This window comes from Sus scrofa, chromosome 1, assembly GCF_054392235.1.
Source record: "Sus scrofa isolate SSC_HxYL_T2T_F1_AM1 chromosome 1, Sscrofa_HxYL_maternal_Yorkshire_Landrace_v2.0, whole genome shotgun sequence".
Classification (NCBI taxonomy): domain Eukaryota; kingdom Metazoa; phylum Chordata; class Mammalia; order Artiodactyla; family Suidae; genus Sus; species Sus scrofa.
This window is the reverse complement of record NC_139383.1, coordinates 152189184-152208729: the sequence shown is the minus strand read 5'-3', so window position 1 is coordinate 152208729 and position 19546 is coordinate 152189184. Positions and strand designations below refer to the sequence as shown.

General features: G+C 72.0%; 7 non-coding genes across 7 annotated transcripts; all 7 read left to right on the top strand.

Moving 5' to 3' along the window:
* The first annotated feature begins 1120 nt into the window (after positions 1–1120).
* LOC146406743 (small nucleolar RNA SNORD116) lies at positions 1121–1214 on the top strand. Its single transcript, XR_014834143.1, has one exon. It is a non-coding gene; the product is annotated as a small nucleolar RNA SNORD116 (small nucleolar RNA).
* A 2564-nt stretch (positions 1215–3778) lies between these two features.
* On the top strand, positions 3779–3872 carry LOC146406742 (small nucleolar RNA SNORD116). Its single transcript, XR_014834142.1, has one exon. It is a non-coding gene; the product is annotated as a small nucleolar RNA SNORD116 (small nucleolar RNA).
* Positions 3873–6436: 2564 nt separating this feature from the next.
* On the top strand, positions 6437–6530 carry LOC146406741 (small nucleolar RNA SNORD116). Its single transcript, XR_014834140.1, has one exon. It is a non-coding gene; the product is annotated as a small nucleolar RNA SNORD116 (small nucleolar RNA).
* A 2623-nt stretch (positions 6531–9153) lies between these two features.
* Positions 9154–9247, top strand: LOC146406740 (small nucleolar RNA SNORD116). The gene has a single exon (XR_014834139.1). It is a non-coding gene; the product is annotated as a small nucleolar RNA SNORD116 (small nucleolar RNA).
* Positions 9248–11810: 2563 nt separating this feature from the next.
* Positions 11811–11904, top strand: LOC146406739 (small nucleolar RNA SNORD116). Its single transcript, XR_014834128.1, has one exon. It is a non-coding gene; the product is annotated as a small nucleolar RNA SNORD116 (small nucleolar RNA).
* A 2563-nt stretch (positions 11905–14467) lies between these two features.
* On the top strand, positions 14468–14561 carry LOC146406738 (small nucleolar RNA SNORD116). The gene has a single exon (XR_014834493.1). It is a non-coding gene; the product is annotated as a small nucleolar RNA SNORD116 (small nucleolar RNA).
* Positions 14562–17177: 2616 nt separating this feature from the next.
* LOC146406737 (small nucleolar RNA SNORD116) lies at positions 17178–17271 on the top strand. Its single transcript, XR_014834469.1, has one exon. It is a non-coding gene; the product is annotated as a small nucleolar RNA SNORD116 (small nucleolar RNA).
* Positions 17272–19546: the final 2275 nt, after the last annotated feature.

The following is a 19546-nucleotide window of genomic DNA, read 5'->3' as shown; positions in this document are numbered from 1 at the left end:
TGGCGGGCCTGGAGGGTGAAGGGCGAGCGACCCGAGCCCACAGCCTGGCGGCAGGGGACGCCCCTGGCCATTGGCGGTCAGGGCGAGGTGCGGCCCTGCGGGGTCTCTCACAGGCTCCAGGGCCCTTGGGGTCCCGGAGGGTCCAGCAGAAGGGTCTGTGTTTTGCCTGGGGTCCTGAGAGCGTGCTGGGGATAGCAGGGGTGGAGTGCAGGTGTGCCCATGGGCGCCCCGGGTCCAGGGCCCGCGGAGCTGCTCTCGGGGCGGAGACGTTGCCCCCAGGGGCACGTCAGCGGTCCTGAGGTGAGGCTCCTGCAGAGCACTCTGGGCCGCGTGTGTCTCTCCCTGCGTGGGCAGGCAGTGTCGGTGGCCGGAGCGAGGGTGTTTTCCCATCGGGGTGAGAGGGAGAGCCCCAGGGTGGGCCTGGGGGCGGAATCGGACTCGGGGTTGGGGTGGACTCTTCTGAAGCTGGGAGGGGTGCGGGTGGGCAGGGCCTTAGGGAGCCTGAGGGAGGCGCGGTTCCTGGGGGAAGGGTGTGGCGAGGCGGCGGCAGCCCGCGTGGCGCTGTGGCGCCCCAGCGAAGGGGCAGTGCTGGCCACTCGTGTGGCCCTTTGGCTGCTGGCACCCAGTGAGAGGGGGGAGGCCAGGGACAGGTGGCAGCCAGGCTGCCCACAGGCCCTGGGCGGTGGGGGGCCCGGCCCCTGTGCCTTGGGCAGCCTGGCGCCTTGCTGAGGCGTGCTTGCGCGTGTCCGTTGTCGCCCTCACCCAGCTGCTGCGGCGGAGAGACGGAGGCCAGCGCGGGGAGCGGAAGCCGGAGCCTGTCGGGAGCGACCCCGGGAAGGCCAGTCCCTCCTGCCGGTGGGAGGCGTGTTTGCGTGCGGCCGGTGGCGGGATCGATGGCCACCTGGTAGGCGATGGTAAGCGGCAGTGGCCTGCGCCAAGGTAGCCCCCGGGGGGCGGTGTGTGGCGCCCGGACCCGCACCCTCTGCTCCCGGGGGTGGAGCTGACCTGCTTGCCCGCGGTTGGGCTCGGGAGCCTGCGGGCCGCGGCCAGGAGGGAGCTGGCTGGCCGTCCCGGCGGTGGGGGCTGTGGCGGTGGCCGTCCCGCGGGTGTGCCCGTGCTCGGATCGATGATGACACCCACAAACGCATTCCTTGGAAAATCTGAACAAAATGAGTGAGAACTCACTACCGTCTCCTCATCGCAAACTGAGGTCCGGCACGTGGCTCCCACAGGGGCCGTCGGGGGAGGGTCCCGTTGCCTTGGCTCCCTTGGGTGCGTGCAGCCCTGGGGCGCAGGTGGGGGCAGGCAGGCCTCCGGTGGCCCCGGGGCCCCGGTGCCCGGCGGGAAAGCCTTGGGAGTGGCAGGCCCAGTGTGGGGTGGGCTGCCTGCGGTGTGTGTGAGCGTCGCTGGGCTCTCAGGCCTGCGGCTGCCTCCTTGAGGCCTCCGCGGGGTCCTGCCCGCGGTGTCGGGCGCAGAGGGTGTCTGTAGGTTGCGGGTGAGCAGCGGGGGCCTTGGCCTCGGCGGGACTGCCGACCCAGGTTCTGGTGGGGAGAGAGGAGGCCAGCCGGGGGGCCTTGCCGAGATGGCCGTTTGGGCGGGGTCGGACGCCTTGGCCTGGGCCTTCACGGGGTCGGCGGGGCTGCCAGTGCCTTTCCCTCGCAGAGTCCTTGGTGATCATCGAGAACCCTGGAGCCCCTGCGGCATTTCCCAGAGACGTGGAGGCGGTGGGGCGCCAGGTGGCCCTGGGCGGTGCCGAGTCGGCCGCGGACTGGGGTCGAGAGAAGTGCAGGAGGGCCAGAGGTCCTGGGCCAGTGTGCGCAGAGCACCGTGAGGGGGAGTGTTGGGTGCCCGGGGCGGCAGTGCCTTCAGGGCAGCCTGGGCTATGATGTGGGATATCCTCAGAGATTTGGGCGGCGCGTGGAAGGCAGGACGGAGGGGTCCCGGGCACGTGAATGGGAGCTGGGTGCCTGTGCCCTGGCCGGTCATGGGTGCCGGCGGGGCATAGAAGTGTGAGCCCGCGGCCAGCTCCCGGGTCCGCTAAGGTGTCCACACACGGGGCTGGGCATTGAGGCCGTGCGGCGCCCCTGCCCTGGCTGAGGCCGTGTTCCCGGGGAGGGAGGACAGGGAGTTGCGCAGTGGGAGGCAGTGTGAGGTTGATACCCAGCAGAGCTAGCCACGCCTGCGGACTGGAGCCCAGCCGAGCTGGTGCCGGGCGGGAGCTGGTGGCAAGGAGGGAGTCTGCTGTGGAGGAAAGGGGGCAGGTGGCGGCGGAAGGGGCGTGAGGGCGTGAGTTTCGGTGCGAGGGTCCCGCTGGGCCCAGGGTCTAGTGCGTCTCCCGTGGAGATGCTGGTGCTGGAGTTAGGGAGGCCTGGGTGTGCATGGGTGTGGCACGCAAAGGAGAGGGTCCCATGGGGCCCGGCGGGCCTTCCGGTGCTGGCGGCGGGGCTGTGGCGTGTGCCTTGCGTGGGGCCCGAGCGCCCAACTGGTGGCAGGCTCCGGGCGCCCGGCGGCAGGCGGTCTGTGCGGGTTGCGTTGTGTCCGGTGGACAGGCGGCAGCCGTGGGGCGGGGTTTGGGGCAGGCAGGCCTCCGGTGTCTCCAGAGTGCCCCGGGGAGACCTGCCTGAGGGACCCAGGTCCCGCGCGCCAGGGGGCCTGGTGTGGCGGGCCTGGAGGGTGAAGGGCGAGCGACCCGAGCCCACAGCCTGGCGGCAGGGGACGCCCCTGGCCATTGGCGGTCAGGGCGAGGTGCGGCCCTGCGGGGTCTCTCACAGGCTCCAGGGCCCTTGGGGTCCCGGAGGGTCCAGCAGAAGGGTCTGTGTTTTGCCTGGGGTCCTGAGAGCGTGCTGGGGATAGCAGGGGTGGAGTGCAGGTGTGCCCATGGGCGCCCCGGGTCCAGGGCCCGCGGAGCTGCTCTCGGGGCGGAGACGTTGCCCCCAGGGGCACGTCAGCGGTCCTGAGGTGAGGCTCCTGCAGAGCACTCTGGGCCGCGTGTGTCTCTCCCTGCGTGGGCAGGCAGTGTCGGTGGCCGGAGCGAGGGTGTTTTCCCATCGGGGTGAGAGGGAGAGCCCCAGGGTGGGCCTGGGGGCGGAATCGGACTCGGGGTTGGGGTGGACTCTTCTGAAGCTGGGAGGGGTGCGGGTGGGCAGGGCCTTAGGGAGCCTGAGGGAGGCGCGGTTCCTGGGGGAAGGGTGTGGCGAGGCGGCGGCAGCCCGCGTGGCGCTGTGGCGCTCCAGCGAAGGGGCAGTGCTGGCCACTCGTGTGGCCCTTTGGCTGCTGGCACCCAGTGAGAGGGGGGAGGCCAGGGACAGGTGGCAGCCAGGCTGCCCACAGGCCCTGGGCGGTGTGGGGCCCGGCCCCTGTGCCTTGGGCAGCCTGGCGCCTTGCTGAGGCGTGCTTGCGCGTGTCCGTTGTCGCCCTCACCCAGCTGCTGCGGCGGAGAGACGGAGGCCAGCGCGGGGAGCGGAAGCCGGAGCCTGTCGGGAGCGACCCCGGGAAGGCCAGTCCCTCCTGCCGGTGGGAGGCGTGTTGGCGTGCGGCCGGTGGCGGGATCGATGGCCACCTGGTAGGCGATGGTAAGCGGCAGTGGCCTGCGCCAAGGTAGCCCCCGGGGGGCGGTGTGTGGCGCCCGGACCCGCACCCTCTGCTCCCGGGGGTGGAGCTGACCTGCTTGCCCGCGGTTGGGCTCGGGAGCCTGCGGGCCGCGGCCAGGAGGGAGCTGGCTGGCCGTCCCGGCGGTGGGGGCTGTGGCGGTGGCCGTCCCGCGGGTGTGCCCGTGCTCGGATCGATGATGACACCCACAAACGCATTCCTTGGAAAATCTGAACAAAATGAGTGAGAACTCACTACCGTCTCCTCATCGCAAACTGAGGTCCGGCACGTGGCTCCCACAGGGGCCGTCGGGGGAGGGTCCCGTTGCCTTGGCTCCCTTGGGTGCGTGCAGCCCTGGGGCGCAGGTGGGGGCAGGCAGGCCTCCGGTGGCCCCGGGGCCCCGGTGCCCGGCGGGAAAGCCTTGGGAGTGGCAGGCCCAGTGTGGGGTGGGCTGCCTGCGGTGTGTGTGAGCGTCGCTGGGCTCTCAGGCCTGCGGCTGCCTCCTTGAGGCCTCCGCGGGGTCCTGCCCGCGGTGTCGGGCGCAGAGGGTGTCTGTAGGTTGCGGGTGAGCAGCGGGGGCCTTGGCCTCGGCGGGACTGCCGACCCAGGTTCTGGTGGGGAGAGAGGAGGCCAGCCGGGCGGCCTTGCCGAGATGGCCGTTTGGGCGGGGTCGGACGCCTTGGCCTGGGCCTTCACGGGGTCGGCGGGGCTGCCAGTGCCTTTCCCTCGCAGAGTCCTTGGTGATCATCGAGAACCCTGGAGCCCCTGCGGCATTTCCCAGAGACGTGGAGGCGGTGGGGCGCCAGGTGGCCCTGGGCGGTGCCGAGTCGGCCGCGGACTGGGGTCGAGAGAAGTGCAGGAGGGCCAGAGGTCCTGGGCCAGTGTGCGCAGAGCACCGTGAGGGGGAGTGTTGGGTGCCCGGGGCGGCAGTGCCTTCAGGGCAGCCTGGGCTATGATGTGGGATATCCTCAGAGATTTGGGCGGCGCGTGGAAGGCAGGACGGAGGGGTCCCGGGCACGTGAATGGGAGCTGGGTGCCTGTGCCCGGGCCGGTCATGGGTGCCGGCGGGGCATAGAAGTGTGAGCCCGCGGCCAGCTCCCGGGGCCGCTAAGGTGTCCACACACGGGGCTGGGCATTGAGGCCGTGCGGCGCCCCTGCCCTGGCTGAGGCCGTGTTCCCGGGGAGGGAGGACAGGGAGTTGTGCAGTGGGAGGCAGTGTGAGGTTGATACCCAGCAGAGCTAGCCACGCCTGCGGACTGGAGCCCAGCCGAGCTGGTGCCGGGCGGGAGCTGGTGGCAAGGAGGGAGTCTGCTGTGGAGGAAAGGGGGCAGGTGGCGGCGGAAGGGGCGTGAGGGCGTGAGTTTCGGTGCGAGGGTCCCGCTGGGCCCAGGGTCTAGTGCGTCTCCCGTGGAGATGCTGGTGCTGGAGTTAGGGAGGCCTGGGTGTGCATGGGTGTGGCACGCAAAGGAGAGGGTCCCATGGGGCCCGGCGGGCCTTCCGGTGCTGGCGGCGGGGCTGTGGCGTGTGCCTTGCGTGGGGCCCGAGCGCCCAACTGGTGGCAGGCTCCGGGCGCCCGGCGGCACGCGGTCTGTGCGGGTTGCGTTGTGTCCGGTGGACAGGCGGCAGCCGTGGGGCGGGGTTTGGGGCAGGCAGGCCTCCAGTGTCCCCAGAGTGCCCCGGGGAGACCTGCCTGAGGGACCCAGGTCCCGCGCGCCAGGGGGCCTGGTGTGGCGGGCCTGGAGGGTGAAGGGCGAGCGACCCGAGCCCACAGCCTGGCGGCAGGGGACGCCCCTGGCCATTGGCGGTCAGGGGGAGGTGCGGCCCTGCGGGGTCTCGCACAGGCTCCAAGGCCCTTGGGGTCCCGGAGGGTCCAGCAGAAGGGTCTGTGTTTTGCCCGGGGTCCTGAGAGCGTGCTGGGGATAGCAGGGGTGGAGTGCAGGTGTGCCCATGGGCGCCCTGGGTCCAGGGCCCGCGGAGCTGCTCTCGGGGCGGAGACCTTGCCCACAGGGGCACGTCAGCGGTCCTGAGGTGAGACTCCTGCAGAGCACTCTGGGCCGCGTGTGTCTCTCCCTGCGTGGGCAGGCAGTGTCGGTGGCCGGAGCGAGGGTGTTTTCCCATCGGGGTGAGAGGGAGAGCCCCAGGGTGGGCCTGGGGGCGGAATCGGACTCGGGGTTGGGGTGGACTCTTCTGAAGCTGGGAGGGGTGCGGGTGGGCAGGGCCTTAGGGAGCCTGAGGGAGGCGCGGTTCCTGGGGGAAGGGTGTGGCGAGGCGGCGGCAGCCCGCGTCGCGCTGTGGCGCCCCAGCGAAGGGGCAGTGCTGGCCACTCGTGTGGCCCTTTGGCTGCTGGCACCCAGTGAGAGGGGGGAGGCCAGGGACAGGTGGCAGCCAGGCTGCCCACAGGCCCTGGGCGGTGGGGGGCCCGGCCCCTGTGCCTTGGGCAGCCTGGCCCCTTGCTGAGGCGTGCTTGCGCGTGTCCATTGTCGCCCTCACCCAGCTGCTGCGGCGGAGAGACGGAGGCCAGCGCGGGGAGCGGAAGCCGGAGCCTGTCGGGAGCGACCCCGCGAAGGCCAGTCCCTCCTGCCGGTGGGAGGCGTGTTGGCGTGCGGCCGGTGGCGGGATCGATGGCCACCTGGTAGGCGATGGTAAGCGGCGGTGGCCTGCGCCAAGGTAGCCCCCGGGGGGCGGTGTGTGGCGCCCGGACCCGCACCCTCTGCTCCCGGGGGTGGAGCTGACCTGCTTGCCCGCGGTTGGGCTCGGGAGCCTGCGGGCCGCGGCCAGGAGGGAGCTGGCTGGCCGTCCCGGCGGTGGGGGCTGTGGCGGTGGCCGTCCCGCGGGTGTGCCCGTGCTCGGATCGATGATGACACCCACAAACGCATTCCTTGGAAAATCTGAACAAAATGAGTGAGAACTCACTACCGTCTCCTCATCGCAAACTGAGGTCCAGCACGTGGCTCCCACAGGGGACGTCGGGGGAGGGTCCCGTTGCCTTGGCTCCCTTGGGTGCGTGCAGCCCTGGGGCGCAGGTGGGGGCAGGCAGGCCTCCGGTGGCCCCGGAGGGCCATGGGGAGAGGAGCCTTGGGGCTGGCCTCCTCGAGGGCAGCCCCGGGGCCCCGGGGCCCCGGTGCCCGGCGGGAAAGCCTTGGGAGTGGCAGGCCCAGTGTGGGGTGGGCTGCCTGCGGTGTGTGTGAGCGCCGCTGGGCTCTCAGGCCTGCGGCTGCCTCCTTGAGGCCTCCGCGGGGTCCTGCCCGCGGTGTCGGGCGCAGAGGGTGTCTGTAGGTTGCGGGTGAGCAGCGGGGGCCTTGGCCTCGGCGGGACTGCCGACCCAGGTTCTGGTGGGGAGAGAGGAGGCAGGCCGGGGGGCCTTGCCGAGATGGCCGTTTGGGCGGGGTCGGACGCCTTGGCCTGGGCCTTCACGGGGTCGGCGGGGCTGCCAGTGCCTTTCCCTCGCAGAGTCCTTGGTGGTCATCGAGAACCCTGGAGCCCCTGCGGCATTTCCCAGAGACGTGGAGGCGGTGGGGCGCCAGGTGGCCCTGGGCGGTGCCGAGTCGGCCGCGGACTGGGGTCGAGAGAAGTGCAGGAGGGCCAGAGGTCCTGGGCCAGTGTGCGCAGAGCACCGTGAGGGGGAGTGTTGGGTGCCCGGGGCGGCAGTGCCTTCAGGGCGGCCTGGGCTATGATGTGGGATATCCTCAGAGATTTGGGCGGCGCGTGGAAGGCAGGACGGAGGGGTCCCGGGCACGTGAATGGGAGCTGGGTGCCTGTGCCCTGGCCGGTCATGGGTGCCGGCGGGGCAGAGAAGTGTGAGCCCGCGGCCAGCTCCCGGGGCCGCTAAGGTGTCCACACACGGGGCTGGGCATTGAGGCCGTGCGGCGCCCCTGCCCTGGCTGAGGCCGTGTTCCCGGGGAGGGAGGACAGGGAGTTGCGCAGTGGGAGGCAGTGTGAGGTTGATACCCAGCAGAGCTAGCCACGCCTGCGGACTGGAGCCCAGCCGAGCTGGTGCCGGGCGGGAGCTGGTGGCAAGGAGGGAGTCTGCTGTGGAGGAAAGGGGGCAGGTGGCGGCGGAAGGGGCGTGAGGGCGTGAGTTTCGGTGCGAGGGTCCCGCTGGGCCCAGGGTCTAGTGCGTCTCCCGTGGAGATGCTGGTGCTGGAGTTAGGGAGGCCTGGGTGTGCATGGGTGTGGCACGCAAAGGAGAGGGTCCCATGGGGCCCGGCGGGCCTTCCGGTGCTGGCGGCGGGGCTGTGGCGTGTGCCTTGCGTGGGGCCCGAGCGCCCAACTGGTGGCAGGCTCCGGGCGCCCGGCGGCAGGCGGTCTGTGCGGGTTGCGTTGTGTCCGGTGGACAGGCGGCAGCCGTGGGGCGGGGTTTGGGGCAGGCAGGCCTCCGGTGTCCCCAGAGTGCCCCGGGGAGACCTGCCTGAGGGACCCAGGTCCCGCGCGCCAGGGGCCTGGTGTGGCGGGCCTGGAGGGTGAAGGGCGAGCGACCCGAGCCCACAGCCTGGCGGCAGGGGACGCCCCTGGCCATTGGCGGTCAGGGCGAGGTGCGGCCCTGCGGGGTCTCGCCCAGGCTCCAGGGCCCTTGGGGTCCCGGAGTGTCCAGCAGAAGGGTCTGTGTTTTGCCCGGGGTCCTGAGAGCGTGCTGGGGATAGCAGGGGTGGAGTGCAGGTGTGCCCATGGGCGCCCCGGGTCCAGGGCCCGCGGAGCCGCTCTCGGGGCGGAGACCTTGCCCCCAGGGGCACGTCAGCGGTCCTGAGGTGAGGCTCCTGCAGAGCACTCTGGGCCGCGTGTGTCTCTCCCTGCGTGGGCAGGCAGTGTCGGTGGCCGGAGCGAGGGTGTTTTCCCATCGGGGTGAGAGGGAGAGCCCCAGGGTGGGCCTGGGGGCGGAATCGGACTCGGGGTTGGGGTGGACTCTTCTGAAGCTGGGAGGGGTGCGGGTGGGCAGGGCCTTAGGGAGCCTGAGGGAGGCGCGGTTCCTGGGGGAAGGGTGTGGCGAGGCGGCGGCAGCCCGCGTCGCGCTGTGGCGCTCCAGCGAAGGGGCAGTGCTGGCCACTCGTGTGGCCCTTTGGCTGCTGGCACCCAGTGAGAGGGGGGAGGCCAGGGACAGGTGGCAGCCAGGCTGCCCACAGGCCCTGGGCGGTGGGGGGCCCGGCCCCTGTGCCTTGGGCAGCCTGGCCCCTTGCTGAGGCGTGCTTGCGCGTGTCCGTTGTCGCCCTCACCCAGCTGCTGCGGCGGAGAGACGGAGGCCAGCGCGGGGAGCGGAAGCCGGAGCCTGTCGGGAGCGACCCCGGGAAGGCCAGTCCCTCCTGCCAGTGGGAGGCGTGTTGGCGTGCGGCCGGTGGCGGGATCGATGGCCACCTGGTAGGCGATGGTAAGCGGCAGTGGCCTGCGCCAAGGTAGCCCCCGGGGGGCGGTGTGTGGCGCCCGGACCCGCACCCTCTGCTCCCGGGGGTGGAGCTGACCTGCTTGCCCGCGGTTGGGCTCGGGAGCCTGCGGGCCGCGGCCAGGAGGGAGCTGGCTGGCCGTCCCGGCGGTGGGGGCTGTGGCGGTGGCCGTCCCGCGGGTGTGCCCGTGCTCGGATCGATGATGACACCCACAAACGCATTCCTTGGAAAATCTGAACAAAATGAGTGAGAACTCACTACCGTCTCCTCATCGCAAACTGAGGTCCGGCACGTGGCTCCCACAGGGGCCGTCGGGGGAGGGTCCCGTTGCCTTGGCTCCCTTGGGTGCGTGCAGCCCTGGGGCGCAGGTGGAGGCAGGCAGGCCTCCGGTGGCCCCGGGGCCCCGGTGCCCGACGGCAAAGCCTTGGGAGTGGCAGGCCCAGTGTGGGGTGGGCTGCCTGCGGTGTGTGTGAGCGCCGCTGGGCTCTCAGGCCTGCGGCTGCCTCCTTGAGGCCTCCGCGGGGTCCTGCCCGCGGTGTCGGGCGCAGAGGGTGTCTGTAGGTTGCGGGTGAGCAGCGGGGGCCTTGGCCTCGGCGGGACTGCCGACCCAGGTTCTGGTGGGGAGAGAGGAGGCCGGCCGGGGGGCCTTGCCAAGATGGCCGTTTGGGCGGGGTCGGACGCCTTGGCCTGGGCCTTCACGGGGTCGGCGGGGCTGCCAGTGCCTTTCCCTCGCAGAGTCCTTGGTGGTCATCGAGAACCCTGGAGCCCCTGCGGCATTTCCCAGAGACGTGGAGGCGGTGGGTGCCAGGTGGTCCTGGGCGGTGCCGAGTCGGCCGCGGACTGGGGTCGAGAGAAGTGCAGGAGGGCCAGAGGTCCTGGGCCAGTGTGCGCAGAGCACCGTGAGGGGGAGTGTTGGGTGCCCGGGGCGGCAGTGCCTTCAGGGCGGCCTGGGCTATGATGTGGGATATCCTCAGAGATTTGGGCGGCGCGTGGAAGGCAGGACGGAGGGGTCCCGGGCACGTGAATGGGAGCTGGGTTCCTGTGCCCTGGCCGGTCATGGGTGCCGGCGGGGCAGAGAAGTGTGAGCCCGCGGCCAGCTCCCGGGGCCGCTAAGGTGTCCACACACGGGGCTGGGCATTGAGGCCGTGCGGCGCCCCTGCCCTGGCTGAGGCCGTGTTCCCGGGGAGGGAGGACAGGGAGTTGCGCAGTGGGAGGCAGTGTGAGGTTGATACCCAGCAGAGCTAGCCACGCCTGCGGACTGGAGCCCAGCCGAGCTGGTGCCGGGCGGGAGCTGGTGGCAAGGAGGGAGTCTGCTGTGGAGGAAAGGGGGCAGGTGGCGGCGGAAGGGGCGTGAGGGCGTGAGTTTCGGTGCGAGGGTCCCGCTGGGCCCAGGGTCTAGTGCGTCTCCCGTGGAGATGCTGGTGCTGGAGTTAGGGAGGCCTGGGTGTGCATGGGTGTGGCACGCAAAGGAGAGGGTCCCATGGGGCCCGGCGGGCCTTCCGGTGCTGGCGGCGGGGCTGTGGCGTGTGCCTTGCGTGGGGCCCGAGCGCCCAACTGGTGGCAGGCTCCGGGCGCCCGGCGGCAGGCGGTCTGTGCGGGTTGCGTTGTGTCCGGTGGACAGGCGGCAGCCGTGGGGCGGGGTTTGGGGCAGGCAGGCCTCCGGTGTTCCCACAGTGCCCCGGGGAGACCTGCCTGAGGGACCCAGGTCCCGCGCGCCAGGGGGCCTGGTGTGGCGGGCCTGGAGGGTGAAGGGCGAGCGACCCGAGCCCACAGCCTGGCGGCAGGGGACGCCCCTGGCCATTGGCGGTCAGGGCGAGGTGCGGCCCTGCGGGGTCTCGCCCAGGCTCCAGGGCCCTTGGGGTCCCGGAGGGTCCAGCAGAAGGGTCTGTGTTTTGCCCGGGGTCCTGAGAGCGTGCTGGGGATAGCAGGGGTGGAGTGCAGGTGTGCCCATGGGCGCCCCGGGTCCAGGGCCCGCGGAGCCGCTCTCGGGGCGGAGACCTTGCCCCCAGGGGCACGTCAGCGGTCCTGAGGTGAGGCTCCTGCAGAGCACTCTGGGCCGCGTGTGTCTCTCCCTGCGTGGGCAGGCAGTGTCGGTGGCCGGAGCGAGGGTGTTTTCCCATCGGGGTGAGAGGGAGAGCCCCAGGGTGGGCCTGGGGGCGGAATCGGACTCGGGGTTGGGGTGGACTCTTCTGAAGCTGGGAGGGGTGCGGGTGGGCAGGGCCTTAGGGAGCCTGAGGGAGGCGCGGTTCCTGGGGGAAGGGTGTGGCGAGGCGGCGGCAGCCCGCGTCGCGCTGTGGCGCTCCAGCGAAGGGGCAGTGCTGGCCACTCGTGTGGCCCTTTGGCTGCTGGCACCCAGTGAGAGGGGGGAGGCCAGGGACAGGTGGCAGCCAGGCTGCCCACAGGCCCTGGGCGGTGGGGGGCCCGGCCCCTGTGCCTTGGGCAGCCTGGCCCCTTGCTGAGGCGTGCTTGCGCGTGTCCGTTGTCGCCCTCACCCAGCTGCTGCGGCGGAGAGACGGAGGCCAGCGCGGGGAGCGGAAGCCGGAGCCTGTCGGGAGCGACCCCGGGAAGGCCAGTCCCTCCTGCCAGTGGGAGGCGTGTTGGCGTGCGGCCGGTGGCGGGATCGATGGCCACCTGGTAGGCGATGGTAAGCGGCAGTGGCCTGCGCCAAGGTAGCCCCCGGGGGGCGGTGTGTGGCGCCCGGACCCGCACCCTCTGCTCCCGGGGGTGGAGCTGACCTGCTTGCCCGCGGTTGGGCTCGGGAGCCTGCGGGCCGCGGCCAGGAGGGAGCTGGCTGGCCGTCCCGGCGGTGGGGGCTGTGGCGGTGGCCGTCCCGCGGGTGTGCCCGTGCTCGGATCGATGATGACACCCACAAACGCATTCCTTGGAAAATCTGAACAAAATGAGTGAGAACTCACTACCGTCTCCTCATCGCAAACTGAGGTCCGGCACGTGGCTCCCACAGGGGCCGTCGGGGGAGGGTCCCGTTGCCTTGGCTCCCTTGGGTGCGTGCAGCCCTGGGGCGCAGGTGGAGGCAGGCAGGCCTCCGGTGGCCCCGGGGCCCCGGTGCCCGACGGCAAAGCCTTGGGAGTGGCAGGCCCAGTGTGGGGTGGGCTGCCTGCGGTGTGTGTGAGCGCCGCTGGGCTCTCAGGCCTGCGGCTGCCTCCTTGAGGCCTCCGCGGGGTCCTGCCCGCGGTGTCGGGCGCAGAGGGTGTCTGTAGGTTGCGGGTGAGCAGCGGGGGCCTTGGCCTCGGCGGGACTGCCGACCCAGGTTCTGGTGGGGAGAGAGGAGGCCGGCCGGGGGGCCTTGCCAAGATGGCCGTTTGGGCGGGGTCGGACGCCTTGGCCTGGGCCTTCACGGGGTCGGCGGGGCTGCCAGTGCCTTTCCCTCGCAGAGTCCTTGGTGGTCATCGAGAACCCTGGAGCCCCTGCGGCATTTCCCAGAGACGTGGAGGCGGTGGGTGCCAGGTGGTCCTGGGCGGTGCCGAGTCGGCCGCGGACTGGGGTCGAGAGAAGTGCAGGAGGGCCAGAGGTCCTGGGCCAGTGTGCGCAGAGCACCGTGAGGGGGAGTGTTGGGTGCCCGGGGCGGCAGTGCCTTCAGGGCGGCCTGGGCTATGATGTGGGATATCCTCAGAGATTTGGGCGGCGCGTGGAAGGCAGGACGGAGGGGTCCCGGGCACGTGAATGGGAGCTGGGTTCCTGTGCCCTGGCCGGTCATGGGTGCCGGCGGGGCAGAGAAGTGTGAGCCCGCGGCCAGCTCCCGGGGCCGCTAAGGTGTCCACACACGGGGCTGGGCATTGAGGCCGTGCGGCGCCCCTGCCCTGGCTGAGGCCGTGTTCCCGGGGAGGGAGGACAGGGAGTTGCGCAGTGGGAGGCAGTGTGAGGTTGATACCCAGCAGAGCTAGCCACGCCTGCGGACTGGAGCCCAGCCGAGCTGGTGCCGGGCGGGAGCTGGTGGCAAGGAGGGAGTCTGCTGTGGAGGAAAGGGGGCAGGTGGCGGCGGAAGGGGCGTGAGGGCGTGAGTTTCGGTGCGAGGGTCCCGCTGGGCGCAGGGTCTAGTGCGTCTCCCGTGGAGATGCTGGTGCTGGAGTTAGGGAGGCCTGGGTGTGCATGGGTGTGCCACGCAAAGGAGAGGGTGCCATGGGGCCCGGCGGGCCTTCCGGTGCTGGCGGCGGGGCTGTGGCGTGTGCCTTGCGTGGGGCCCGAGCGCCCAACTGGTGGCAGGCTCCGGGCGCCCGGCGGCAGGCGGTCTGTGCGGGTTGCGTTGTGTCCGGTGGACAGGCGGCAGCCGTGGGGCGGGGTTTGGGGCAGGCAGGCCTCCGGTGTCCCCAGAGTGCCCCGGGGAGACCTGCCTGAGGGACCCAGGTCCCGCGCGCCAGGGGGCCTGGTGTGGCGGGCCTGGAGGGTGAAGGGCGAGCGACCCGAGCCCACAGCCTGGCGGCAGGGGACGCCCCTGGCCATTGGCGGTCAGGGCGAGGTGCGGCCCTGCGGGGTCTCGCACAGGCTCCAGGGCCCTTGGGGTCCCGGAGGGTCCAGCAGAAGGGTCTGTGTTTTGCCCGGGGTCCTGAGAGCGTGCTGGGGATAGCAGGGGTGGAGTGCAGGTGTGCCCATGGGCGCCCCGGGTCCAGGGCCCGCGGAGCCGCTCTCGGGGCGGAGACCTTGCCCCCAGGGGCACGTCAGCGGTCCTGAGGTGAGGCTCCTGCAGAGCACTCTGGGCCGCGTGTGTCTCTCCCTGCGTGGGCAGGCAGTGTCGGTGGCCGGAGCGAGGGTGTTTTCCCATCGGGGTGAGAGGGAGAGCCCCAGGGTGGGCCTGGGGGCGGAATCGGACTCGGGGTTGGGGTGGACTCTTCTGAAGCTGGGAGGGGTGCGGGTGGGCAGGGCCTTAGGGAGCCTGAGGGAGGCGCGGTTCCTGGGGGAAGGGTGTGGCGAGGCGGCGGCAGCCCGCGTGGCGCTGTGGCGCCCCAGCGACGGGGCAGTGCTGGCCACTCGTGTGGCCCTTTGGCTGCTGGCACCCAGTGAGAGGGGGGAGGCCAGGGACAGGTGGCAGCCAGGCTGCCCACAGGCCCTGGGCGGTGGGGGGCCCGGCCCCTGTGCCTTGGGCAGCCTGGCCCCTTGCTGAGGCGTGCTTGCGCGTGTCCGTTGTCGCCCTCACCCAGCTGCTGCGGCGGAGAGACGGAGGCCAGCGCGGGGAGCGGAAGCCGGAGCCTGTCGGGAGCGACCCCGGGAAGGCCAGTCCCTCCTGCCGGAGGGAGGCGTGTTGGCGTGCGGCCGGTGGCGGGATCGATGGCCACCTGGTAGGCGATGGTAAGCGGCAGTGGCCTGCGCCAAGGTAGCCCCCGGGGGGCGGTGTGTGGCGCCCGGACCCGCACCCTCTGCTCCCGGGGGTGGAGCTGACCTGCTTGCCCGCGGTTGGGCTCAGGAGCCTGCGGGCCGCGGCCAGGAGGGAGCTGGCTGGCCGTCCCGGCGGTGGGGGCTGTGGCGGTGGCTGTCCCGCGGGTGTGCCCTTGCTCGGATCGATGATGACACCCACAAACGCATTCCTTGGAAAATCTGAACAAAATGAGTGAGAACTCACTACCGTCTCCCCATCCCAAACTGAAGTCCGGCACGTGGCTCCCACAGGGGCCGTCGGGGGAGGGTCCCGTTGCCTTGGCTCCCTTGGGTGCGTGCAGCCCTGGGGCGCAGGTGGGGGCAGGCAGGCCTCCGGTGGCCCCGGAGGGCCATGGGGAGAGGAGCCTTGGGGCTGGCCTCCTCGAGGGCAGCCCCGGGGCCCCGGGGCCCCCGGTGCCGGGCGGCAAAGCCTTGGGAGTGGCAGGCCCAGTGTGGGGTGGGCTGCCTGCGGTGTGTGTGAGCGCCGCTGGGCTCTGAGGCCTGCGGCTGCCTCCTTGAGGCCTCCGCGGGGTCCTGCCCGCGGTGTCGGGCGCAGAGGGTGTCTGTAGGTTGCGGGTGAGCAGCGGGGGCCTTGGCCTCGGCGGGACTGCCGACCCAGGTTCTGGTGGGGAGAGAGGAGGCAGGCCGGGGGGCCTTGCCGAGATGGCCGTTTGGGCGGGGTCGGACGCCTTGGCCTGGGCCTTCACGGGGTCGGCGGGGCTGCCAGTGCCTTTCCCTCGTAGAGTCCTTGGTGGTCATCGAGAACCCTGGAGCCCCTGCGGCATTTCCCAGAGACGTGGAGGCGGTGGGTGCCAGGTGGTCCTGGGCGGTGCCGAGTCGGCCGCGGACTGGGGTCGAGAGAAGTGCAGGAGGGCCAGAGGTCCTGGGCCAGTGTGCGCAGAGCACCGTGAGGGGGAGTGTTGGGTGCCCGGGGCGGCAGTGCCTTCAGGGCGGCCTGGGCTATGATGTGGGATATCCTCAGAGATTTGGGCGGCGCGTGGAAGGCAGGACGGAGGGGTCCCGGGCACGTGAATGGGAGCTGGGTGCCTGTGCCCTGGCCGGTCATGGGTGCCGGCGGGGCATAGAAGTGTGAGCCCGCGGCCAGCTCCCGGGGCCGCTAAGGTGTCCACACACGGGGCTGGGCATTGAGGCCGTGCGGCGCCCCTGCCCTGGCTGAGGCCGTGTTCCCGGGGAGGGAGGACAGGGAGTTGCGCAGTGGGAGGCAGTGTGAGGTTGATACCCAGCAGAGCTAGCCACGCCTGCGGACTGGAGCCCAGCCGAGCTGGTGCCGGGCGGGAGCTGGTGGCAAGGAGGGAGTCTGCTGTGGAGGAAAGGGGGCAGGTGGCGGCGGAAGGGGCGTGAGTTTCGGTGCGAGGGTCCCGCTGGGCCCAGGGTCTAGTGCGTCTCCCGTGGAGATGCTGGTGCTGGAGGTAGGGAGGCCTGGGTGTGCATGGGTGTGCCACGCAAAGGAGAGGGTGCCATGGGGCCCGGCGGGCCTTCCGGTGCTGGCGGCGGGGCTGTGGCGTGTGCCTTGCGTGGGGCCCGAGCGCCCAACTGGTGGCAGGCTCCGGGCGCCCGGCGGCAGGCGGTCTGTGCGGGTTGCGTTGTGTCCGGTGGACAGGCGGCAGCCGTGGGGCGGGGTTTGGGGCAGGCAGGCCTCCGGTGTCCCCAGAGTGCCCCGGGGAGACCTGCCTGAGGGACCCAGGTCCCGCGCGCCAGGGGGCCTGGTGTGGCGGGCCTGGAGGGTGAAGGGCGAGCGACCCGAGCCCACAGCCTGGCGGCAGGGGACGCCCCTGGCCATTGGCGGTCAGGGCGAGGTGCGGCCCTGCGGGGTCTCGCCCAGGCTCCAGGGCCCTTGGGGTCCCGGAGGGTCCAGCAGAAGGGTCTGTGTTTTGCCCGGGGTCCTGAGAGCGTGCTGGGGATAGCAGGGGTGGAGTGCAGGTGTGCCCATGGGCGCCCCGGGTCCAGGGCCCGCGGAGCCGCTCTCGGGGCGGAGACCTTGCCCCCAGGGGCACGTCAGCGGTCCTGAGGTGAGGCTCCTGCAGAGCACTCTGGGCCGCGTGTGTCTCTCCCTGCGTGGGCAGGCAGTGTCGGTGGCCGGAGCGAGGGTGTTTTCCCATCGGGGTGAGAGGGAGAGCCCCAGGGTGGGCCTGGGGGCGGAATCGGACTCGGGGTTGGGGTGGACTCTTCTGAAGCTGGGAGGGGTGCGGGTGGGCAGGGCCTTAGGGAGCCTGAGGGAGGCGCGGTTCCTGGGGGAAGGGTGTGGCGAGGCGGCGGCAGCCCGCGTCGCGCTGTGGCGCCCCAGCGAAGGGGCAGTGCTGGCCACTCGTGTGGCCCTTTGGCTGCTGGCACCCAGTGAGAGGGGGGAGGCCAGGGACAGGTGGCAGCCAGGCTGCCCACAGGCCCTGGGCGGTGGGGGGCCCGGCCCCTGTGCCTTGGGCAGCCTGGCCCCTTGCTGAGGCGTGCTTGCGCGTGTCCGTTGTCGCCCTCACCCAGCTGCTGCGGCGGAGAGACGGAGGCCAGCGCGGGGAGCGGAAGCCGGAGCCTGTCGGGAGCGACCCCGGGAAGGCCAGTCCCTCCTGCCGGAGGGAGGCGTGTTGGCGTGCGGCCGGTGGCGGGATCGATGGCCACCTGGTAGGCGATGGTAAGCGGCAGTGGCCTGCGCCAAGGTAGCCCCCGGGGGGCGGTGTGTGGCGCCCGGACCCGCACCCTCTGCTCCCGGGGGTGGAGCTGACCTGCTTGCCCGCGGTTGGGCTCAGGAGCCTGCGGGCCGCGGCCAGGAGGGAGCTGGCTGGCCGTCCCGGCGGTGGGGGCTGTGGCGGTGGCCATCCCGCGGGTGTGCCCGTGCTCGGATCGATGATGACACCCACAAACGCATTCCTTGGAAAATCTGAACAAAATGAGTGAGAACTCACTACCGTCTCCTCATCGCAAAATGAGGTCCGGCACGTGGCTCCCACAGGGGCCGTCGGGGGAGGGTCCCGTTGCCTTGGCTCCCTTGGGTGCGTGCAGCCCTGGGGCGCAGGTGGGGGCAGGCAGGCCTCCGGTGGCCCCGGAGGGCCATGGGGAGAGGAGCCTTGGGGCTGGCCTCCTCGAGGGCAGCCCCGGGGCCCCGGGGCCCCGGTGCCCGACGGGAAAGCCTTCGGAGTGGCAGGCCCAGTGTGGGGTGGGCTGCCTGCGGTGTGTGTGAGCGCCGCTGGGCTCTCAGGCCTGCGGCTGCCTCCTTGAGGCCTCCGCGGGGTCCTGCCCGCGGTGTCGGGCGCAGAGGGTGTCTGTAGGTTGCGGGTGAGCAGCGGGGGCCTTGGCCTCGGCGGGACTGCCGACCCAGGTTCTGGTGGGGAGAGAGGAGGCAGGCCGGGGGGCCTTGCCGAGATGGCCGTTTGGGCGGGGTCGGACGCCTTGGCCTGGGCCTTCACGGGGTCGGCGGGGCTGCCAGTGCCTTTCCCTCGCAGAGTCCTTGGTGGTCATCGAGAACCCTGGAGTCCCTGCGGCATTTCCCAGAGACGTGGAGGCGGTGGGTGACAGGTGGTCCTGGGCGGTGCCGAGTCGGCCGCGGACTGGGGTCGAGAGAAGTGCAGGAGGGCCAGAGGTCCTGGGCCAGTGTGCGCAGAGCACCGTGAGGGGGAGTGTTGGGTGCCCGGGGCGGCAGTGCCTTCAGGGCGGCCTGGGCTATGATGTGGGATATCCTCAGAGATTTGGGCGGCGCGTGGAAGGCAGGACGGAGGGGTCCCGGGCACGTGAATGGGAGCTGGGTGCCTGTGCCCTGGCCGGTCATGGGTGCCGGCGGGGCATAGAAGTGTGAGCCCGCGGCCAGCTCCCGGGGCCGCTAAGGTGTCCACACACGGGGCTGGGCATTGAGGCCGTGCGGCGCCCCTGCCCTGGCTGAGGCCGTGTTCCCGGGGAGGGAGGACAGGGAGTTGCGCAGTGGGAGGCAGTGTGAGGTTGATACCCAGCAGAGCTAGCCACGCCTGCGGACTGGAGCCCAGCCGAGCTGGTGCCGGGCGGGAGCTGGTGGCAAGGAGGGAGTCTGCTGTGGAGGAAAGGGGGCAGGTGGCGGCGGAAGGGGCGTGAGTTTCGGTGCGAGGGTCCCGCTGGGCCCAGGGTCTGGTGCGTCTCCCGTGGAGATGCTGGTGCTGGAGTTAGGGAGGCCTGGGTGTGCATGGGTGTGCCACGCAAAGGAGAGGGTGCCATGGGGCCCGGCGGGCCTTCCGGTGCTGGCGGCGGGGCTGTGGCGTGTGCCTTGCGTGGGGCCCGAGCGCCCAACTGGTGGCAGGCTCCGGGCGCCCGGCGGCAGGCGGTCTGTGCGGGTTGCGTTGTGTCCGGTGGACAGGCGGCAGCCGTGGGGCGGGGTTTGGGGCAGGCAGGCCTCCGGTGTCCCCAGAGTGCCCCGGGGAGACCTGCCTGAGGGACCCAGGTCCCGCGCGCCAGGGGGCCTGGTGTGGCGGGCCTGGAGGGTGAAGGGCGAGCGACCCGAGCCCACAGCCTGGCGGCAGGGGACGCCCCTGGCCATTGGCGGTCAGGGCGAGGTGCGGCCCTGCGGGGTCTCGCCCAGGCTCCAGGGCCCTTGGGGTCCCGGAGGGTCCAGCAGAAGGGTCTGTGTTTTGCCCGGGGTCCTGAGAGCGTGCTGGGGATAGCAGGGGTGGAGTGCAGGTGTGCCCATGGGCGCCCCGGGTCCAGGGCCCGCGGAGCCGCTCTCGGGGCGGAGACCTTGCCCCCAGGGGCACGTCAGCGGTCCTGAGGTGAGGCTCCTGCAGAGCACTCTGGGCCGCGTGTGTCTCTCCCTGCGTGGGCAGGCAGTGTCGGTGGCCGGAGCGAGGGTGTTTTCCCATCGGGGTGAGAGGGAGAGCCCCAGGGTGGGCCTGGGGGCGGAATCGGACTCGGGGTTGGGGTGGACTCTTCTGAAGCTGGGAGGGGTGCGGGTGGGCAGGGCCTTAGGGAGCCTGAGGGAGGCGCGGTTCCTGGGGGAAGGGTGTGGCGAGGCGGCGGCAGCCCGCGTCGCGCTGTGGCGCCCCAGCGAAGGGGCAGTGCTGGCCACTCGTGTGGCCCTTTGGCTGCTGGCACCCAGTGAGAGGGGGGAGGCCAGGGACAGGTGGCAGCCAGGCTGCCCACAGGCCCTGGGCGGTGGGGGGCCCGGCCCCTGTGCCTTGGGCAGCCTGGCCCCTTGCTGAGGCGTGCTTGCGCGTGTCCGTTGTCGCCCTCACCCAGCTGCTACGGCGGAG